The sequence below is a fragment of the Colius striatus genome, chromosome 1 (assembly GCF_028858725.1).
Source record: "Colius striatus isolate bColStr4 chromosome 1, bColStr4.1.hap1, whole genome shotgun sequence".
Taxonomy (NCBI): Eukaryota; Metazoa; Chordata; class Aves; order Coliiformes; family Coliidae; genus Colius; species Colius striatus.
In genome coordinates, this window is record NC_084759.1 from 28121397 (window position 1) to 28141002 (window position 19606).

The 19606-nt window shown below is 40.4% G+C and overlaps 1 long non-coding RNA gene across 2 annotated transcripts; it reads left to right on the forward strand.

The window, feature by feature from the left end:
- The first annotated feature begins 738 nt into the window (after nucleotides 1-738).
- LOC133625245 (uncharacterized) lies at nucleotides 739-14365 on the forward strand. Of its 2 annotated transcripts, XR_009818560.1 has the most exons (3): nucleotides 739-1431; nucleotides 3435-3497; nucleotides 10370-14365. It is a non-coding gene; the product is annotated as an uncharacterized LOC133625245 (long non-coding RNA). The 2 variants fall into 2 exon arrangements; XR_009818559.1 differs by having other exon boundaries at nucleotides 739-3497.
- Nucleotides 14366-19606: the final 5241 nt, after the last annotated feature.

Genomic DNA, 19606 nt, shown 5'->3' on the forward strand with positions numbered 1-19606 from the left:
AGAAGCACTTGTAAACTATCTGCCCCAAAAATGTGCCTGAAGAAGTAGTAAACAAATTTGAGGACTGATGCAGTACTTGACAGGAGTTTATTTTGAAGTTAGCTCTTATTCTCTTGTGTATTAAAGGTGGGGGTGGTTGGTTGGTTGGTTGGGTTTTTTTTACATCAGAGATTTCCAGATGACCAAAAGTTAGATTAGAAAATAACCTAGATTTATCTTGTTTTGTTGTGAAGTAAAAGTCTGCATAATCTGTAGTTTCTCTAATCAGACATCCAATTTTGTCCAATTCCTGGCTCACGTCCCATTAAGGTATTATGCACAGTTGACAATAACATCTAGAGCTTCACTATCAATAAACAGCTTTGGCAATGGCCAAGTGTTTTATAAACATTTTATAGTTTATTAATGCAGCTGATGTCAGTACATGAAAACTCAAGTTCAATAAGAAAATTCTGCATTCAACTTTCAGCATATGTTCTTACTTCCTTGAAGTATGGTAGACACCTTGGCATAACGTAGCAGCACATAATGGTTTGTGGGTTTTGAAAAGGTGCAGGCCATATTGTGCTGCCTCAAAAATACAAGGATTTCATCATCCTGAAGAGAAATGCCACTTACGAATTAGTCAGTCTTGTGATGCTGATGTCTGTCATACTTTAGCAGCACGTAAATATTGGTGTTAAGACTGTAAATATCTCCAGTATTAACTGTGCTGCTGAAGTAAGGCTAGCCACTTCTGCATGCGAGTCATGAAAAAGGATGTTTGATGTATTTCCTGGTGCCTTTCCGTTCTAATTTGTATGTTGATTATTTATGAACATTTTCTTGTCTTTTGTTTTGTTTTCATCTTTTCAGAAGCACTATTTAGGAATTCATAGTATCTGATGGCAAATATACTATATATACATATATAACTTTCAAATGCTTTGGTTTACATGAAAGGTGAATTTATTAAAGGGCCTGTCTCAAGCTACACCTAAGTAATGGTGCTTTGGTAAGCGTGGGATTTTTGTTTGTTGTTTCTTTGTTTTTTATTAAACAAAATGATGTTACTTTAAATGTCACTATTTCTTTATTATAGTTATTAAAACTGTGTGTTCTTTTTTACAGCACTTTCTTAGTGGAACTGGGACTGTTTTGTCACATCTTTAGCAATGTGAGCACGTAAAGCAAAAGCATCTTACAGAATTTTTAACACAACTTATTAAATACTTCATTTCTTAAATCACTCTGTCTATAGACAGGTAAAAAATTTCTGGTTAGCAGTTTAAACTGTGTATCTGACTATATTTACTATTTTTTTTCCTCGTCTTCCCCTAAGCTGTTTCTCTTGCAGGGGAATCTTTCATTGAGATGATTGAAATCGCTGCAATGAGAATGGAAATTACTTGGGCTCCTTTCCTTTTAAAAGCTGCATGCAAGAACTGTGTGGTGAGTCAAATGTAGACTAATGGTTATGTAAATGTCACTAATTTTAGATACAGTCAAGATCTGAATGTGTGTTTCCTTTTAAGATTTTATTTCTTCATTATCATGACTCAGTATCACTTGCTAATCTCATTTTATTAGCCCTGTTATATTTTACCATTAAAATACACATGCCTTCTTCAACTACATGCTCACATTCAAGTTTTTACATTATAGAGATGTTTTAAGAGGAGGAATAAAAGCTTATCTGCACCCGGGATTTGTTTTGACTTCAAGCTTCACATGCCTGCTACTGGGGGAGTTGCATAGGTACAAGCATAATGTAGGTGAATATGAATCTGAGTTCTTATCATTAATAAATCTGTTTTATTTGACCATAGAGAATTTCAGCCTGGTGTATGTGCCGGTAGAAATCACACTTTTCTCGATTGCTCCTCTTACGGATTTGAACTGATGAAATTAACAATGGCTAAGATTTCCAGTTCAGTTCAGACCTGAACAGTTTGCAACAGCAAAGCCATGCAGTATTAACCTACACCTTTTCATAAACACTTCTGTTTGTACATTTACCTATTACAGGTCTCAAGGTATATGGACAAAGTGAGGTTGACTACTCAGGAAAAAAATTTTTCTTGTGCCTGATGACACAAGAAAGACAACTATTTTCAGTTCAGGTGCTTCTTTTCTGCTAGACTTAGGAACTGTATGGGAAAAAGATGCTTGATTCATATCAAAAGAGGAAAGAAAAGATAGGTCTGCTTGAAAAAGAACTTGGATTAGTATAAGAGTGAAGACATCTTCTAAGAGCAGCGTGTCTAAAAATCTAATGTTGAAAGGTTGGAGATGAGAACTCATAGGGAAAGGACAGATCTTATGAACTAGAAAAGTAGAAGGATTAGGACAGGTTGGGCAAAGATTGGGGGTTTTGTTTGTTTCTTGAAATTGGAAGAAGCAACAGTATAAAAGAGATCTGACCTGAGGCAAAGACAAGAAGTTGGGCTTGAAGAAAGGGGATTGCACACTCCAGATCGTTCCTAACGTTCACTTGCGAGCTCTACACTTCAGATCCAGAAGGGAATGCAGACTGTTAGGTAGTAGCTTCTGCTGTCACTTGTGAAACCTGTCCATTTCATCCCTCTCATTGTATTCCGTGGAGCAGAGGACAACCTTACTGGTACTTTCAGCATATGAATTTTGGTCCTGAAAAGGACTCTCAAAATAATAGAGCAGTTGAGATTGGAAGTCATTTGGAGATCATCTAGTCCAAGCAGGGTCAGACAGAGCAGCTTTTAAAGGACTGTGTCCAGTTAGATTTTGAGTATCTTAAAGAACAGAGACTCTGCAACCTGTCCTGTTCAGATAGAATTTCCTACATTTCATTTTGTGCCTGTTGCCTCCTGTCCTGTCACTGGACGTGACAAAGAAGAGCCTGACTAACACTTCTTCCTTACCTCCATCTGTGGGCATTTATAAACTTTGCGATCACGCACATGCAAGCCTTTTCTTCTGCAGGCTGGTGTCTCATCTCTCTTGGCCTTTCTTCATGTGAAAGATGCTTCAGTTGTCTTGTTGCCTTTGTGGAAATAAACATTTTTTTCCAATTAATAGAGGAATTGGAACTCAAAGGAGAGGGTAAAAGCAAAACACAACCTAGTAACTGTAAAAAGAACATGAAAATCACAAAATGAAACACTAAGTCAGGTTACTCCTGCTTTTAGATTCTGTAATCTTCATTTGCCCCCTTGTGTTAGTGTTCAATGAAGCAATCTTCATGAGCATATGGAATATTTAGTCCAATGATAGGATTGCCCTGCTATGCTGAGCCAGGGAAGATGGTTGTGGACTCTGCAAGTACTTGTACTCCTCACTTCAGAGCTGTCCACCTTAAGACCTTTGTGTCTGACAGAAATACTGGCTATTGCAGCTGAGCTTCTTAGAAGCTATCATTTCAACTAAAATACTATGAGATGTTACATCTGTTGACAGTCTCCTGTCTTCTTTAACAGGGTACCTTGAACTGTTGCAGATTACTGCAGTTTCTACCCATCCATGTCACATTTCAAACAGAGGTAATAGACACTTATCTTGAGGGCCTGTTGGTTTTTTGTTTGCTTTTTTAAAAAAACGCTCCCTTTAGCTTAGTAGCTGTGCTACAGTAATGCATTTTCTCGTGGTATTTTCTATGGCACTTAATTCTGATGTCAAAGGAAGAGGTGAGTATTCTGCATCTTTCAAAGACCAGTTCTGCAATCTACTTCCCTTGTTACCAGCATGAGCTAAGAAACCAAGTTTCTCTTTTCTTGATTCATGATCCATTGTTTTCCTGTGAACTCCAAAGTACTCTGATTTGTGTCCAATCTTGTCACTGATTCATAGTGCTTATGTACCTGTTAGTATTAAACACTAGTTTGTTGCATTTTTTCAGTGTGCTCTCATAAGGTACACTTTCAATATTCTGCAAAATCTTTTACACACTAGAGGTGATGCTAATGTTGAACATGAGAATATTTTACAATAACTTCACCTTTAAAGATGTATGTTGCAGAAACAACTTCACTAGTTCATTATAACACTTAATTTGTTATGTGCAGCAGTGAACAATGCATCTTTAAAAATGTGAAGTGACTTACACCTATGTATTTAGGACTTCTGCAGGCCATTGCTCTTCAAACTTCAAGAGTGGTTTTCTTGAAAGTGAATATGGCACACTTCACTGAGTGAGAATGTTTTGATATTTGTTATTCAGATAGAGATCTGGAAATACTTCATCTCTTCCCTTAGCCATGGTATCTTGCTACATTTTAGGGGAAGTCTCTCCTAATCAGCTAGCAATACTAGCAGTAATGATTGACATTTGAAATGTGTAGACTCCTTTTATGTTCTCCATCACCACCTCCTGTCATAAAAGTCACAACAAGTGATTGATAGAAATATATCCAAAGTGGCGAGCTACTACTTTACCATAGTTTAACTTGAAGGAGAGCAGCAATTCTTCATTTTTGTAAAAGCAAAAAACCAAAAGTTTTAAATGTATTTGAAGGAAAGCTTGTGTCTGAGGTTTAGGTGAATCTCCATTCTAAGGTGGCAGTTGAAAACATGTATCAGAAAAAATGTTTAACTGTAAATAGAAATAAGGACAAAAGGAGAAAATGCAGTGGCACAAGCGACATCGTTCATCTTTCTGTGAGGAGGTTAATAACACTGGGGAATTACTTTTCACTCAATGAAGTATTTGTCTCAGGTGCATTAAAAAAAAAATCTCAATATTTTTCCAAATTTGATTAACAACTTACAGTTCTGTGTTAATAAAGCAAATGAAATGTATCTAATATTGCTTCTGTCTCTTAATGTAAAATTTGAACTGTGTGTTGAAAAGTTCTGAAGTTAACTAATTACAGCAGCATTTAGCCAGTTAAAGTCTTCAGTCTTATGTCTACAGTGCCAAGTAGCTGGAGGCTGACTGACTTAACTTCTGTTGAGAGATGGGAATCATGTATCCCTTATGTTTCTTCTGCTGTTTATAGCCGTAGGAGACAGCAATGGATAGAAAGTTTCACATTTCCCTCTGGTTTTTGTAGGGCATGCATGTGGCTTTATTACCTATAAAGGAACATTCTGTCAGCAGCTTTTACGCTTTTAAGTGGTTTGAAAAGTAAAATATTTTGGAACCTCTCACAATATACTCAAAAAAACCAGAAGTATTATAAAATTTGAACTATATAAGGTATAAATTATGGAATATAAAGTCTCATGTATGCACTTTTAATATTTTACTGAAATAAAGGCAAAGGAAAAGCTTCAGGGACTATATTGTTGGACCAGCTAGAGTAGTCAACAATAATATATGACTATGGTTCTACAGTCCTATGATTCGCAAGCCAGACAAGTTTCGGGCTGACAAAGTCTTCCTGTTTCCTTCAATATTAGCCTGGCTCTGATATTTCCATGGTGGTTTCACTGAATGGCTTTGGGTTAGTTTTGGGGTAAGCTCAGCCAGCTGAGTATGCTTGCTGTGTGAGGAACAGTGCTGGCACCGAGGAAACCTTCCCTCTGCACTCCAAAGTGGCAGTCCAGTTTTAATTTCCATCACTTAAACCAGTATAAAGAATGTTCAGGGCCTTATTCTTCCTTTCTTGAGATGCCTACAGACAGACTTTGCCTATCTGCTCTTTAAACCAGTACAAATGGGACTAACAACATCTTTTTCTACCTCTTTCTGTCTAGAAGAGACTGATAGCTGCATATGCAACTGACACAAAAATGCTCTTATAGATACACCTTCTTAGCATATGGAAACAGCTGTGACACAGCTTTCCTGTCATCAAGGTGATATGAAAGTCTCCCTGTTTTTCCAATAACCAATAACTGTGTCACTTTCAGATATATATCAATAGATATGTAAACTGTATTATCCATCACATATGAGACCAGACACAAAAATAAGAAGCTTCCCATAGTGTTGAACAGTGGTGAAAAAGAGCTGTGCTGTTTTGGAGCAATGACCTGTGCCACAAGCAGTGTCAGGAAGTGTGTGGGGGTGGTGGCTGGTACCAAAAGAAAAAGGGATTTTGGTGCAGATTCGATAACATGATGTAGCCAGACAGCCCCCTGTTGGCTATATTGTTGTGGAGATTCCACAGAGGAGCTGTGCTTGAATTCAGCAATTCATTGCACTCGAGGAGCAGGGTTTTTTTCATTCCCATATCACAAACAGAGAAGGGAGGGGATTGCATGCACTTGTAAAAATTACCTTTGAATCAAGTTTTATTCCTCTTCTGTATAAGAAGCTTGGTTAAGTGCAGTATCTACACTCAGTTTCTCAATGTCTTAAGCTTATTTTTAAAGAGCTGCAGTGAAAATGTAGAAAAGTGCTGTGGCCTTGTGATAGAAGCTTAAGACCAGCATACTGAAATCTGACATTTACAGCCTGGCCAATGCTAAGTATTTAGATAAACTTCTGTCAAGAAGGCAGGTAATCAGTTTTTAGAACATAAAAGTTTGTAAGCTAGCAGTGAACTAGCCAGATACTGGCTCCAGCTCTATTTAATCATTGGGACACTCTTGCAGGCACATCTACAAGAGCTTCTGCCGTTTAACAAGGTACTTTTACCAGGATGCTTGAGGTGGTTTTTTTATGCTTGTTTATAACAATGTGTGTAAAAAGTAGTGGAATATCAAAGAGCACATATTGAGTATTTTGGCTTTTGAGGGGTTTTTAAAGTGTAAAGGGGACCTAAAATCTGCCTTGTTGATAGTCACTGGATACCCACAGTGTGATGGAATGCTATAGGTGCTATATGAATGCATACAAGCAGTTGTCTAGAATATGACAACTTACTCATGCTTAAAAGGCACTATGTTTTGTGGTGGAAATGGGCAACCCAAGGAAAGTTTCCAGGAAGAACTCTGTCTGGGAGGCACAGGATCTTCTACTCTGAGATAAACAATACAAAGGTGATCTCTTTCTGCGTCAAGTGTGGCCTTAGGTTATAAAAGCTTGTCTTCATTTGAAGAATTGCATTTATGACTAAAAATCTTTTGCTGGAGCAGCAGTGGAGAAACTGATGTGAGAATCTTCTACAACACCAGACTACAAGAGAAGGCTAAACATGATGCCAAGAAAACCAAAGTGCTTAAGGATTCTTTTTTCTCTTTTTTTCTCCTCTTCTGCTTCAATACATTAAAAAGAATGGTTGTAATCAGATGTCTTTGAACATTTGACATAAAGAAGAGAGGGTAAGGATGCATGCTGTGACTGAAGAGGGGGAATGGGAAAGACAGGGGCAGACCAAAAAATTGTCATGACTTGCTAAAATAGAGTGGAAGAGTTTAAGAAAATGGCTGAAGCAATTTTGAGGTGAGGGGACTCTTCCACAAAACAAAAAACCTTGGGTTTCAGAAGCCTGAGGGGATTCAAGTTCACATCTCCTGCTTCCAAAAAGCACCCAGTGGAAGTTGCCCACAGATGTTCTCCATCTTTCTTGTTAAATAAATGTGAAAAAATGAAGTCCCAAACTTGTTCAAAGGTTGTTGGCAGTTATAACTGTTACCATTAGCAGATGAAAGCAGGCTCCAGGTAGGATTTCAAAGGGTGCTGGAATTGGCTTTTATTGGACTAACTGTGCAGTTCCCTGGAAGTTCCATTTTCTTTCTCTGAAATGTTTTCTGAAGTAACAGTAAAATGAGCATACAATAAATGTAAGTACCCATTAAAGATCACTGAAGGAATACCTTATGTTTCCAGTAGATGAACACTGAGATAACTGAACATTTGTGAATTGTGTCACAGACCTCTGCTATGCCAAAGCCCTGTTTTTTATTGCTAAAGAAAGCACAAGTAAAAGTGGCTTTGAACTGCTTTATTCTCCCACTTTCTCTAAAGCTGGTGAAGAGGAAAAGCAGGGAGCAACTCATGGCGTTAAGGAGCTTCATGTCTGTTCAGCAACCAGCAAGGGGATTCACCTCTTCTATCCTTGACTCTACTCTCAAACTACTTGCTTTTTTTCCATGTTTGAAGAGGCTTTTTGAGTGTGGATGGGTGTTTGTTTTTCTTAAACAGTAGAATTTGCAATCTCCCTCATAAGTTAGTGGCATTGAGAAGCCAGTTCAGGGTAGAAGAAGGTTCAAAAATGAGAAAAATTAGAACAATTTTTCCTCTTTTTGAGGAGTGGTTACTTACTGCTTTTCCAAATTAGGATGAAACTTGAGAATCACAGAATCAGAATGGTAGGGGTTGGAAGGGACCTTTGGAGATCTAGTCCAACCCTCCTGCAGAAGCAGGGTCACCTAGATCAGGTCATAAAGGAACATGTCCAGGTGGGTCTTGAAGACCTCCAAGGAAGGAGACTCCATGACCCCTCTGGGCAGCCTGTGCCAGGGCTCCTTCACCTGTACCGTAAAATAGATTTTTCTTATATTTAAGTGAAACTTTTTGTATTCGAGCTTCATCCCATTACCCCTTGTCCTGTTACTAGCTACCATTGAAAGAAGAGATGCCCCAGCCATTTAGGACACCCACCATTTAGTTCTTTATAAATGTTAATAAGATCCCCCCTCAGTCTCTTTTCTAGACTAAACAGCCCCAAAGAACTTTCTCATGGTTCTTGGAGTATCTAATTTTTTTATCTTGTTCAAGCAATTCTATTAGCTTAGAATGTACAGTTTTTTTTCAGAGCTGTGATACTGTGATCCCATTATTTTGTATTTATTCAGCCATAATAAGTGATACTAACAAGTAGCCTTACGCTATTAAAGTATCTTGATTTCCTCTAAGACTGCAGCTTTGCAGGTATGAGCAGTTGCCCAGAGCAGTGGATGTTTATAACGGTAATTGATAAATTCTTAACTGGATCTCTATTTTCTTACATTTATTTCAGAGTTCTTGTAAAAATAGCACCTGGTCTTGGTGATTTATAGTGTTTGAGTTTTTCAAGCTGCCAACAAGCTCTTCCTCTGAGACGTCTAGACCTGGTGAAAACTCTGATAAAGCATAGCCTTGGCATAGGAATTTCTCTGTCACTCTCTGGGGATTTGGACTTAGATTATCTCTGGAGGTCCCTTCAAACCCCTACCATTCTATGATTCTCTACAGTGAAAGCAAATAATTGATGTTGAGCCTCTTTGCCAACTTCTTTCATCCTCCTCTTGGTACTACATGGAGAGAACAAAAAAAATTCATGGATTCAAAGCTCTTTGTGAGTACTTGAAATCCTTCTCCATGTGTGTATTTGTGCATTGGTACCTGTGCCTTATGCATTTGTGTGGGAGAATGTTGTTCAATAGCCCCTGTGAAAGCAGTAACTGTGTGTCTTTGTGCAAGAGCAATGTTAGTCCTGCCATCCCCTCATTCTTCAGACTGCTACAGATAAAGATTGTTAGTCAATGATATACCAGGTAGTCTTATTACTCACTAATTTATGCTTATATTAACACCTAACTAACTGCAAAGCTTGGATTTAGTTTTAAGAATCAGAGCATTTCTTGATGGGTTTTTTTGTTGGAGGAACTGCTTTCTTGTAGGAGGAATTCTATATCAGTGCATACCCCATGAGTGAGCAGGACCTCCCTAGCATTCAGACACTTACTGTGTCATGTAGCATTGTGATTAAACATAGAGTATCCACATAAGATAGATTTTACTTGTTGTGATGAGCATCACATGAATCTTCTAAGAATGCTGAGCATGCAAAACAGCTTGCCTCAAGATATTACAAGCAATAAGTTTTTCTGAGCAGAAATACTGAGAAAGATCAGAACACTTTTGCTGTTCCCACTTCTTGCCCTAGGCTGTCAGCAAATCCCCTAACATTCCTAGACCTTCATTAGAAGGTATGAAGGAACAGTGTTTGCAACACAGGTCCTGATTTTCTCCTACATAAATTCTTCTGAAGCTTGAAGCTGGGAACACCAGGCCCTCCTGGTGATAGACTTGGAATTGCCGTGGATGTTTCATGGTATGTGGTCTTGTAGCTTTTGGATCCCTCAGCAGCCATGATATTAGAGCAGAAATTAACGGTAGCAATGACACCAAAATTAATTTTGACAAGGTCAGATCATGACTGGATCTTTCAGCTGCAGGCAGAGCAATCCAGCACCTCACTGTTAAATCAAGCTCAGAATAACAAGTTCCCGCATGACCTACTCTAGGTGGTCCTCCTCTGGCAGGTGGGTTGGACTAGATGATCTTTCAAGGTCCCTTCCAACCCTTAAGATTCTATGATAACCCCTTACAAACCTCTATGGATGTCCAGCCTTTGATATTGATTCAACAATTCTCTACTCTGGTGCTACTAAGGGACCGTTTCTATAAGTTTTCAGAATCCTGTAGGACTAGTTCCATAGAAAATATTCCTGCATTTGGTCAGAACCAGAAGCAGCCTGGTGGTTGCTATGTCACCAGCCATTAGTCCCCATCAGCATTTCATTCTCATTTTCTCCCCAGAAGCAGCTCCTGACTCATTATGTGCCGCCAATGAATGCAAAGCCTTCAAAGATCCAGTTCACAGGACAGTTGTACGAAATACCAAAACCATTACCAAATGCCATCAGACTGGAGTATTGTCTCAGGACAAACTGCTCTGGAAGGAAAGCTGCCTTCAGTAACAGCAAATGTTGACACCTAGAGAAAGAAGATGAAGTTTCCTCTCTATTGCAGAAAGATCTGTCTTCTGAAAATGAGGATCCCCATACTGTTACAACAGTAACAATTGCCACAGACATTGAGGGAGGAATTTAGAACACGGTGCAGTAGAGAATATTTATGGCAGTAGCAACATTTCCAAAGAAACACATCTTTATAAAGACAACTTCTTCGAGGATTTTCTGAAGTACAAGCAGCTATTCGATGCTTTGCTGTCTGTTTCTATAGACAAGGTTGTGCACACTACTCTTAGGTCCCCAAATGAGGCAGTTCCCAAGCCCGGGCCTCACAGAGCACAGGCTTTCCAACCACACAGACCTACGTGCCTTTCAGCAAAGTAGCACAAGGCTCTAAGAGGGGAAAAAAAAAACCAACTTCTTTGACTGTAGCAGTTCACCTGCTGCTTTCATCAGCATGACAGGGTGTCTGACTGTTTGATCTGGAACACTTGGGACATTTTTAAAGTTCTGCCTTTTCCTTTCAACCACAGAAGTGGTTTTATAACAGGTTATTGCCTACCAGCCATCAGAGATAGACTTGTGTATTCTATTTTAGTTGCTGGTTGCCTGCATTTTATCCCAGGGCATTTTAATGAGAATGTGTTAGATCATTAGTGACATCACTTCTTTCCCTACAGAAAAGAGAGGGAAAAAGGTGGTAACAACTCAGTCCTAATACAGCATTTGTGTTTGCTGTCTCAGGTGTCAAGAGGTGTGAATACAAACATCTGAAATAATCAGACACAAAGTAAAGCTTTCAGCTAGTAGTTTTGTATTACCAAGTTAAATGTTGTGATCCAAGGTTTGGAAACAGTTATTTCCACATTGTTATCCACCCAGCCCAAAGGAGCTGCATGGCCTCTGCAGCGGGAGGGATTGCCTCCAGTAGAAGTCTGCATGCTTGTCACCACTTCTTCCAGAAGAACAGAAATCCACACATTCACATCCTGAACACTCCAAATGTCAACTCCTAAGAACTATCGTTAGATCTTCCACTTATGGCTGTTACGTTGGTGCTTAGGGTAAACAAGAAGTCAGCGCAGAACCCTCCACACAACACAGATGATCAAAACCATAGCAGACTGATGTTCCATTAGCCTTGCATGACTTCACATGATGTTCAGCTTTTCTATTCAAGCTCAGCCTACCTCAAGTTCAGTGAGAGCAGGGGTCAAGCTGTCAAGACCTAAGCACAAGAGAATGCTGCAGCACAGCTTCCAAGGGCAAGCTATAGGCAACAGAGCAGTCACACAACTGTCCCTGTTGGTGTTTTCTAGCCAAATTCTGCAGAGAATTTCTGAAGTGAAAGATGGATTTAACAAAAATATGATCTTTTGTCCATCCTTTTCCACATGTATCCATGGAAATGTCACCAGTGAACTCTGGATTGCGCTCTTGCATTTCCATGTTGAATGAACACTCTTAGTAACAGCAGAAAACATGATTATCCTGACCGAAGATGGATGAGGATCTCACATCACCAACAATTTTTCAATTACATAGTTAATATGGCCATATTAATCATTAATCCTTTAATATATTCCAAGGATCCACAGTTTATGGAGCCATCTTGAGAAGATAATGGTTTGAACAATCATGGGTAGCAAGGGAGAATTGTATGGCTTAAAGATCGATTTGCAAATGGGAGAAACAACATAAACCAGTCAGTCTGCTCCAGAAGTCACATTTCCCGTCTGTGGAAAACCACAAACTTAGCAATAGGGTTTCTGCTCACTGTACTGCAACTGAATTGAAACAAAGGCCACCAACAGGATGTGTTCAGGAGGCTTCTAACACAGTGCTGGTATCCTCATCTTCAGAGTTTGTCTGTTTGGCTACTGAAAGTTTAGCTTCTGTTTCCAAATAAGAGGTACTGGCATGATTAACCTGCCTTATGGCTGATTCCTGCAGTGTTTCACCTCACAGGGCAGATGCAGAAAAGACCTCCACAAGAGCTTTTGTTCTTCAGGTATGCAAACTATTGATGTACAGTGTTCTGCAGATCCACTTACCTGGCACATTGGAAAAAATGAAACATCTCTGTAGTTTCATAAGCATTTAAACCTCCCATCTAGGTCATTCTGTGTTTTTTCCAGATCCCTTTAGCAACTATCACCCACCTATTAATTCACCCCTATAAAATCTGCTTTTCTCTGGTGTTGAGATTTCTGACATCTCTGTTAACTGCCCTCCCTTCAGTGCAGGAAGTTGTATCTCTCTGGCCCCACAAAGGCAGTGACTCTGTTTGGATTCTATTCCCTAACTCCCTTTCTGTAATGGGAAGGAAGTGAGTTTGCCACCTTCTGTGGATCTCTGCCTCTGTTTGGATTCAATTCCCTAACTCCCTTTCTGTAATGGGAAGGAAGTGAGTTTGCCACCTTCTGTGGATCTCTGCCTCTGTTTGGATTCTATTCCCTAACTCCCTTTCTGTAATGGGAAGGAAGTGAGTTTGCCACCTTCTGTGGATCTCTGCCTCTGTTTGGATTCTATTCCCTAACTCCCTTTCTGTAATGGGAAGGAAGTGAGTTTGCCACCTTCTGTGGATCTCTGCCTGCCCTTGTCGCATATCTTTTTCCTCTGTTTCACCAGTGACCAAGCCAAGGAGCGAGCTGAAGACATAGTAAAATGACATAAAGATTAAAGGACAGAGGACCAGCATGCCTTCTGTTTATTGTTGAATACAACATAGTAAATAAAACGGTATGTCAGCAATTATTCTATTACTTAGTTTAGTTATCACTGGGGAACAAAAACAAAACCCATAGACCAGTCTTTTCAGAAGGCCCTCAATGAAAGCTACAAACTTCCTTTGAAATTCAAAGAAAACTGAGTTCCTGAGTCCAAAGTACTAGTAAAACCCAAGACTTGATGTTTCCAATCTGCCTTTTTTTCCAAGGGAGAAGTGGGATAGAACAATGTTGCAACACTTAATTCTTCACAGTTTCAACAAGCACTCAGATGACTGGTGTAGCAGAAAGTTGCTTAGAAAGCAAAGCCTTAAATTCATTCTCTGCAGCAGACTTGTACACATACTGTTTCCAACCTTTAGGGCTACATTCATCATCCTTTTGACCAGAAAGAAGCCACCAATTATTGAACCATTGCGTTAGAATGGAAATGGAGCAGAACTGGAGGAAGGATTCTTGGAAGAATTTTCACTTCAGGGGGTTATTTCGGCAGAAACTACATGATGGTCTAGAAAACTGACATTCCTCTTTCTTTTTTTTTAATAGAAGTCAGATTTATTTGTATTTTATGATGACTAGTGATTTACATCCCACCCACCCATTTGAGAATAGTCAGGGCTCCAGGCATATCTCCAGACGGTTCCAGACTATTCAAATCATTGTTGGTCCATCCATTTACTAGTCACAACAAGGCCTTCTGTGACTAATTATGGCCTGACTGCAGCAGGAGAGGCAGCTTCAAAGAATGGGAATCTTCAGACGCACTAGCAGTTCCCTTCGTTCCCAAATTCTTTATTTATGTGGATTACATTGAGTTGACAGATTTAACTGGGCTGTTGAAGATACGGTCAAAGAAGCAGAGTCACTCCCTTCCCTTTTATTGTTTTCTGAAGACAGAACAGTCATATGCATCTGTCAGTAAAGAGAGGAAGTTCTCCATCACTGGACTTCATTTGGGCTTTTATATGCTGTTTCAGTAGCATCTGGGAATAGATCAATATAATATTTGGTAGGGAGTTGTATTTTCTCATGATGCACTGTAAATCTTTTATTGTAGATACTCTCACTGTTTATTGTTGAAAATCAATAAAAATAAACCTTGTAAAGTTAAAGCCTGGCAGTGGTTCAGCACAAATCAGAGGGAAGGAGTCAGAGGCAACAAGTCTCCCTTCCCCTCCTGGATAGCTCCCAGCTTGTTTCCCAGTGAAAATAACACTTTCCAGCAATTTGGGAACACTTCTCTTTTTTTTTCCCTTAAAGAAGTCATTCAAATTTATGAACACTTCGATGTGATCTCAGATGGAACTTCTGGTCCACTTTGGTGGCTTTCTGGTACTGACTTACAGCTGTGGATCCAAAGGAAGGGTCACCTAAATTGCATGTTGGATATACCTTATACCTCCAAAGACAGACAAAAGCACATCAGCCTTGCTCAGCTCAGATTAAAGAAGTTAGAAAACTGGAAACCAACCAAAACAGGTAAAAAGTAGGAACAAACCAGTGTGGGGAAACGTTTCTCCAAAGTCAGAAGGGAAGTTACTACCTGCATTTGCAAGCTGTAGAAGCAGGGTGGGATGCAATTGTTCCAGCATCATTCTTTTGCCCTATGGCCATTAATTCCTTATATACTGCATCTTAGGGTGGAGTCTTCTATTTCCATGAGATTCAGTTATGCAGGGAAGTAAAAAATGGTTTGTAATTATTTAGTAAGGGGGAGAACTTCCCAGTACTACAGCCAGCACTGGGAGATCAGTCTTTTTTAGTGCAATTGTTTTATTTAAATGTCTACTCTTAATCAGTTACACAATCAGATGAGCACTCACTGCAGAATCCCTAAAAATGCAGTGGCTGCACTTCCTAAAAGAACTAAAACCCCCATGAATGGTCACATGAGAACCCATTCCCAAAGAACAGGAAGGTATTTCACATCAGACTCTCCTTTCTGGTAACAGCAGATTACTGAACAGTTCAGGTGGTAAATAAATGACATTTCCCCAGAAGAGTGAAGAAGGACATAAAAGAACTTCCCAGTGTGTGAAGAAGCAGGCAAAAAGTTACTTAAAAGCATAAAAATGTAGCTAACTGCTATGAAAGGAAGACAACAGAGGGGAAAAGAAAAAATGTAGTTTCTCTGTCCCATTGAGCTAGCCAACAGACTCCACGTAACTCTGTTGGTAAAGCCCTTGACAGTCTTGAATATAGAAATACAAGATGAAATCCAACTATAAAGGAGAAGAAAGTGATTAAAATAAGAAAATGTAAGATAAATGAGGTGTCATCTTTCTGAATCATCTGCCTTTTGCAAATCCAGCAAACTGTCACCTCATAGAATCACAGAATGGTCTGGATTGGAAATGACTCTTAAAGCTAATCAAGTTCCCTGCCACGGACAGGGGCACCTTCCACTAGACCATGTTGCTCCAAGCCCCATCCAACCTGCCCTGGAACACTGCCAAGGATGGGGCACCCACAGTCTCTCTGGGCAACCTGTGCCAATGCTTCACCCTCACAGGGAAGCATATCTTCCTTACATCTAATCAAAACCTATCCTCCTCGAGTTTAAGGACACTTCTTTTTAGATACCTGCCATTTAAACTGCAGTCCATGTAGGACAGAATGACAGTGTTACCTTACTGTCTATTTTTCTTTCCCTCTAGTGATCTTACTGTTCTGGCAGTTAGCCTGTGTGTTAAAAAGCAGAAGAGAGTTCACCACTTGCTGTAAGTGCAGGAGAGGGCAGCCCCCAGCACCATGGCAGTCAATGTCTTATCACAGTTTGCACATTCCTGCTGAATCCAAGGAAGAATCAAAGTCAACTACAGCCATAAGCTTACTGAAATCAGCCAATTTTGCACTTTCACAGGAAAGAGGGATTCTCTTCAGAAAGTTGTCAGTGATTTGAAGTAGTGGATCATGTCAGGGATCACAATTCCAACTTCACTGGGAAAAAAAAGGTCTAAATGTTTCAAAACCCCAATCTTATTTCATCCAAAAAGGGTTAGACACAAGTGATCAGAGCTCCCAGTTCTCTTGTATATGAAAGCATCACCAGGTCACCTCCAACAGCCCTCTAGTCCAGCAGAGAATGTGCTCTGAGATATTGCAGTTGATTTGCCTGTCAAGGTTTGGGTGAAAGTACTGTTTAACATATAATCTTGTTTTGACCAGAAGGCTTTTAAAATCACTCAGACGGGTAGCTAATATGGGCTCCCATCAGCAAAATCCACTTCTGTTTATTACTTTCTGTGGAAAGAGAATAACACAGAATCGCAGAATGGTGGGGCTTGGAAGGGACTTCTAAACACCATCCAGTCCAACCTCCTGCTAAAGCAGGTTCACCTTGACCAGGTCACACAGGAATGTGTCCAGGCAGGTTTGAAAACTTCCAGAGAAGGAGACTCCACACCCTCCCTGGGCAGCTTGTGCCAGGGCTCCCTCACCTGAACAGTAAAGAAGTTTTTCCTTGTGTCTAAGTGGAACTTTTTGTGTGGCAGCTTGTGTCCATTACCCCTTCTGGACACTACAGAAGAAAATGCCATCCCATCCTCCTGATCTCCCCTCAGCCTTCTCTTCTCCAAGCTAAACAGGCTCAGGTCTCAGCCTTTCCTCATAAGAGAGGTCCAGTCATCATGTTGGTGGCACTGGACTCTCTCCAGAAGTTCCCTGCTCCTCTTGAGCTGGGGAGCCCAAAACCGGACACAGGACTCCAGATGAGGCCTCACCAGGGCAGAGTAGAGAGGGAGAAGAACACACCAGTGTGAAGCACTCTGCTGCACTGCTGCCTCTTTGGGACCTCAGAAGGGGACACACAGTAAAGCCATTGCTTCCTCTAAACTTGTGCCTTGGGGCCTGTGGCCACTGCACAACACCCCAAAGACGGCATGAACAATGACCATCCAGGTTCAGCAACACTTTAACAGAAATAATCTTGCAAGTTGGAGGGCAGCAGCAACCAGACCAGCTGAAGATCCTCCTAGTAAATTGATGTTATTTTTATATTAATTTATCTGCAGATGAAGATAGTTTCACCCCATCCTCCATGATTGCTGTCATTTAGTTGTATCTTGAAGCGACACCACCTGTAGCTCCACCATCACTGCTTCTGCTTTCTGTATAAAGAAATCCAGAAAGGTGCTTTCCTGTGAAGAACCAGCCTAATACTGAATTCTCTTTAATGCAAAGTCATGGTTATCCCTCTGGTCTCAGACAGATGCTTTCAACAAATTTCTGTCACACACACACACACTCTCAAACTTGCTTAAGCAACAACTATCAGTTAAAACAAAACTAAAGCATGGTCTAGGAGCCCAGCCATATTCTCTGAAGGTGCAGATGTGATAGAATATGACATTTCTCAGGTCAGTGCTAAGAAAGAATAAATGTGGGAAGAACTTGGGGCATCCAAACTCCCCGACAGTCACACATTTTGCTTCAAAAAGATGTGTGGTCCCAGAGTAAGCTGTTACATGTGGTAAGGGTAAAGCACGTGTGGTTCTGTACAGGGCAGGGACTTGCACTGGTGTTTTTCCAGAGACAAAATTTTACAGTCATAGGATTATCTTTGTGCTGAATAAAAATAAACCCCCGAGGGGAACCAGAAAGTGTTTGGCACTAGCTCATCACAAGCTGTTACTGAAAGGGTTGTCCCAAATACTCATTTTGACAAGGCATGTGGCATGAGTGTTGTCACAGGTTAGAACTCCAGGGCTTTTTAAAAATGGAAGTATTTCCCAATTTCTTTCACTTTATTAAAAACCAAAAAGTAATCTGAACTTCAGTTTCCAAGGTGGCAGCTACAGCAAGGAAAATAAACTCACTACTACTGTGGTAGGTGAACTAGCATCATTTCGTTCCTACAAGGTGTTCCAAAGCATGCCTCACTTAGAATCACAGAATCCTAATGGTTGGAAAAGACCTTTAAGATCGAGTTCAACCACTAACCTCACACTGCCAGGCCCAGCACTAAACTGAACCATATCCTCAGCACCTCAGCTATGCGTTTTTTTAATATCTCTAGAGATAGGGACTCCACAACCTCCCTGGGCAGCCTGTGCCAAAGCTTTTAATAGCCCTCTCAGTGAAAAAGTTCTTCCTAGTGTCCAATCTAAACCTCCTTTGGTGCAACTTGAACCCATTTCCTCATGTTCTACAATTCATTACTGGAGAGATTGACCCTCACCTCACTACAACTCCCCTTCAGGTAAATGGGGAAACTGATCGTGTCTCCCTTCAGCCTCCTCTTCTCTAGGCTAAACATCCCCAGCTCCCTCAGCTCACAAGACCCGTTCTCCAGACCCTTTGTCACCTTTGTTGCTTGTCTCTGGACATGCTCCAGCACCTCAGTGTCCTTGTAGTGAAAGGCCCAGAACTTAACACAGTATTCAAGATGCGGCCTCACCAGTGCTGAGTACAGGGGGACAATCACTTCCTTGGTCCTGCTAGACACACTATTTTAGATACAGGCCAGGATGTCACTTGGTTGACACTGCTGTGATCAGTGAGCATTAAAGGCATTATGTTTAAATACAGCTGCAAGTCCTGTTTTTTCTTTTCCTGTAAAAAGTTAACAACTATGTCTTGTGTTTCTTGCTGTTTTTGGTCTCTCCACCAACAGTATTCATGTCACTGACTCACCTCATACTCATCACTATCGGTTTCAGTTTTATCCCAACCTGAGGAATGGGGACTGTTCTGGAAAACATGTTCATGGACCTCAAAATGAACTCCTAAACCAAATTATCATTGTCTCTGCAGTACAGTAACCTACTGGAACAGTCACTGCACACAGCCTGTCTGCTGTGTCACTCACACACAGTCTCCATCAGCAGCCTGACCTTAGAGTCCATCATGACAGGCCTTCTGACATACACCTTCACAGAAGGTCTGCACGGAATCATAGAACAGGTCAGGCTGAAAGGGGCCTCAAAAGATTATCTGGTGCAACTTTTTGTGGGAAAAGGGGTCTAGGTGAGATGATCTAGCACCCTGCCCAATCACATCCCGAGAACCTCCAGCAATGAGGACTACCGTATCCCTGGGCGGGTTCTTCAAGTGAATGATGTTTCTCACTGTGAAAAAATGTTTTATGTCAAGACAAACACAAACATACTGATATTACTGACCAAAAAAATCCCATTTGAACTGAAAATATCCACACTTACATTCCTCAGCATTTATTACATTATATAACCTGGAAGCAGCTTCGGAGATAGGAGTCCCATAATCAGGTTGGGTTGACAACCCAGAAAGCTCCAGAATAAGCAAAGAGCACCTCTCTGTTCTCACTGAACTTCGGAACTTGTGTCAAGCTAAAATGACACAGTTGCAGTGTCACCGACAGCTGTGGTAGCAAA